Source organism: Alosa alosa, chromosome 21, assembly GCF_017589495.1.
Source record: "Alosa alosa isolate M-15738 ecotype Scorff River chromosome 21, AALO_Geno_1.1, whole genome shotgun sequence".
NCBI lineage: Eukaryota > Metazoa > Chordata > Actinopteri > Clupeiformes > Clupeidae > Alosa > Alosa alosa.
In genome coordinates, this window is record NC_063209.1 from 29,202,808 (window position 1) to 29,205,876 (window position 3,069).

The window sequence follows — 3,069 nt, forward strand, 5'->3', positions numbered from 1 at the left end:
GTTGATAATGGCTGTCATGTTATGGACGAAACCTACTAGCTGTTAGTCAATCAGAGTCAGCAGCTTAGCTCATTGAATATTAATGGGAACCGGCGCAAATCGAGCTGAGTCTTCATGCAGGCTTTCAATACCACACTAGAATGGCTTGAAACAAGGTAACCAAGGCATGTTTTCCACAAAAAATGTTACAGAGTCCATGGTAGAACTTCAGACATTACCACAAAGTAATGAAATACGTGTGGCAAGGCATCTTTAAAACTATTGGATCTGCCCAGAGCCACTCTGGATCTGCCATAACCAGTCGCTAACGTTTGGCCATGACGTGTGAGCACAATAACTTAATTTAGTCCATTTTACCGAAGCGACTGGTTTCGCCTTGCAGGGTCACATATTTCCAGGCTTCAACCAGACAGCTGAATTAAAGAGGTAGAGTTGTAATAAAATTAGTAGGCCTAAGCTATAGGCTAATCTACAGAAAGTGTGCTGTCATAAATATCAGACATTCAGTAAAATCTTCTAATATCAGGATAGAAAATAATACAGATATATTAAATTGTAATTCTCTGGTGTTAAGGTAGGCTATTAAAATGTTATTTAATAAAATGTCTAGCGTCTAGAATAATGTCTAGGATCTGTCGTGGAAAAACTATCCACTTCCCTGAACCTCCAATCCAACTAGCACTCTGATGTCAAAGGCCCGAAGGAGAACACCAAGACGAGAGAAGCTGAAGACTGTTGATCCTTTATTCACCGTATTGCAGTGATAATACAATCCAAACAGCGTCAGGACTGGACCGTCAGGCAATAGAGTGATGAGTGGCAGCTGCTACCCCGATGAGATCTGATCTGAATGTGCCTGAGCTCTCTCTTTTATGCTCTCAGGGGCCTGGGAGGCGTTCCCATCCCCAGGAACGTCACCAGGCCCCTTCTAGCCAATCAGAACGTTTTGGGACCTGAGATATTGGCGGAAACTCCTCCTCATATAAACATTAAAAAATGTGTGTTGCTAGGCAGAGTACATGTGTCCAGGTTCTATGTGTAATCTGTTGCCAGGCAGGTTACGTTTTGATTTGGTTCTATGTGTCACTTCAACTTTGGTTTCTCTTCCTCTCTCTGGAAGGTCCCTGCCTTTCCTCTTTTGCTAGCCCCTTCTATCTCTGCCCTTCTGGTAAGCACCTTTCTCTCCCAGGCCCTGTCTTGTTTACTTCCACTCTTAGCCTTTGACAGTCCAGTCTCATGACTTCCAGTAAATGTTGTCTTTCTCAATAAACCGGTACACACAAGTATTATTATTATCATGTCCAGACATGTCTAGATAAAATCACCACATGTCCAGACAAAATCACCACAAATCCCAGGGCATAGGCGTGCTGTATATTAAAGTTGCTGTAGTTAAAAAGCTCGTAGTTGGATTTCAGGAGTGGGCAGGCCGTCCACCGCGAGGTGTGCCTCCGTCTGTCGTACCCCTGCCTCCTGGTGCTCCCTGGATGCCCTATGCTGGGTGTCCGACGGGGCCGCAGCTAGGAATAATGGAATAGGACTCCGGTTCTATTTTGTGGGTTTTCGGAACCAGGGCCATGATTAAGAGGGACGTCCGGGCCTTGGTATTGCGCCGCTAGAGGTGACGCTAGAGGTTCTTGGACCTGCGCAAGACGGATGAAAGCGAAAGCATTTGCCAAGAATGTTTTCATTAATCAAGAACGAAAGTTGGAGGTTCGAAGACGATCAGATACCGTCGTAGTTCCGGCCGTAAACGATGCCGACCCTATTAGAAAGAGATCGGACACAAGCTAATACTTTTTACAAAAAACTTTAATAACGTGATAATAACAAACAATGAAATTAAAGCATTAACTCATAAACAAAAAACTTTAATAACGTGAGAATAACAAACAATGAAATGAAAGCATTAACTCATAAACAATAAACTGGACTTCCTCCTTCCTGTCCTTTTCCAGGATGATGGTGTCATCAGTAGGCAGGGTAGGTTTAAATTTCCTCCACCTTTTTTTTCTCAGGAGATGTACTCGCACATTCCTCCTGTTGACAACTTGACTACAGTGTGGACACATTACTGTTTCTCTGTTCTTGCGAATGAGAGGAGGTGGAGGCGGTGGAACTGCGGAGGCTGGAGACTGTGTGATGGTGGCAGCTGGTGCAGAGGCTGGAGACTGTGTGATGGTGGCAGCTGGTGCAGGACCTGGAGACTGTGTGATGGTGGCGGCTGGTGCAGGACCTGGAGACTGTGTGATGGTGGCAGCTGGTGCAGAGGCTGGAGACTGTGTGATGGTGGCGGCTGGTGCAGGACCTGGAGACTGTGTGATGGTGGCGGCTGGTGCACGGGGTGGTGATTGGTGACTGTTAATATGCAGTAGAAACTGGTCCTTTCATATGATTGTGGCATTGCACTGAATGCAGTGAAAATGGGCAGACGTCCGGCAAGCCCGGCTACATTTACAGATGAAAACCCCTGTAAAACATGAATGTCTTCAGGAAATCTAATAATCATAGAATGTAATGGATGTACCACCTAGACCTATATGTAAGGGCATCGACTGCCTAAGTCTTATTAAACAAATAATTAAACAAAATAAATCAACAATGTGTCAATAATTATCCTTCATATGCATCTGGGACTGATGCTCAACATCAAGCATACAAAGATTATCCATCACAACAAACCCTACCTTTGAATCGCACAGCAAGCTGCATGTGGTTATCCAGGTGAAGTCTCATCTTATACAAGACATTGGTGGTGTAACTGCAACATGGACATTTATACGTTCCACCCTCAAGGTACTTCCCTAGGTCTGGGAGGCCCTCAAAATGGGTAGAGTGCTGAGGAAATAAAGATGAGATTACAGTTTGTTTTCCATTATGGTGATCAGTAGTGAGTGATTAACATTACTAACTATCTAGACTGCAAGTTGTTTTGATTACCTGAAAAAAATGTAAAGTCCTTCACACTGTCAAAATGTTAAAAAGTCCGGAGACAATGCACATGACATTTTAACAGACTGTCTATGTTCATGCCGAGGCACTTGTAAGACATCAGTTCACTTGCAATGT

General features: G+C 44.1%; 1 long non-coding RNA gene across 1 annotated transcript; it reads right to left on the minus strand.

Moving 5' to 3' along the window:
- Positions 1 to 1,971: 1,971 nt before the first annotated feature.
- LOC125286957 lies at positions 1,972 to 2,765 on the minus strand. Its single transcript, XR_007192266.1, has 3 exons — positions 2,688 to 2,765; positions 2,201 to 2,470; positions 1,972 to 2,128 (listed from the first exon to the last, which is right to left on the minus strand). It is a non-coding gene; the product is annotated as an uncharacterized LOC125286957 (long non-coding RNA).
- Positions 2,766 to 3,069: the final 304 nt, after the last annotated feature.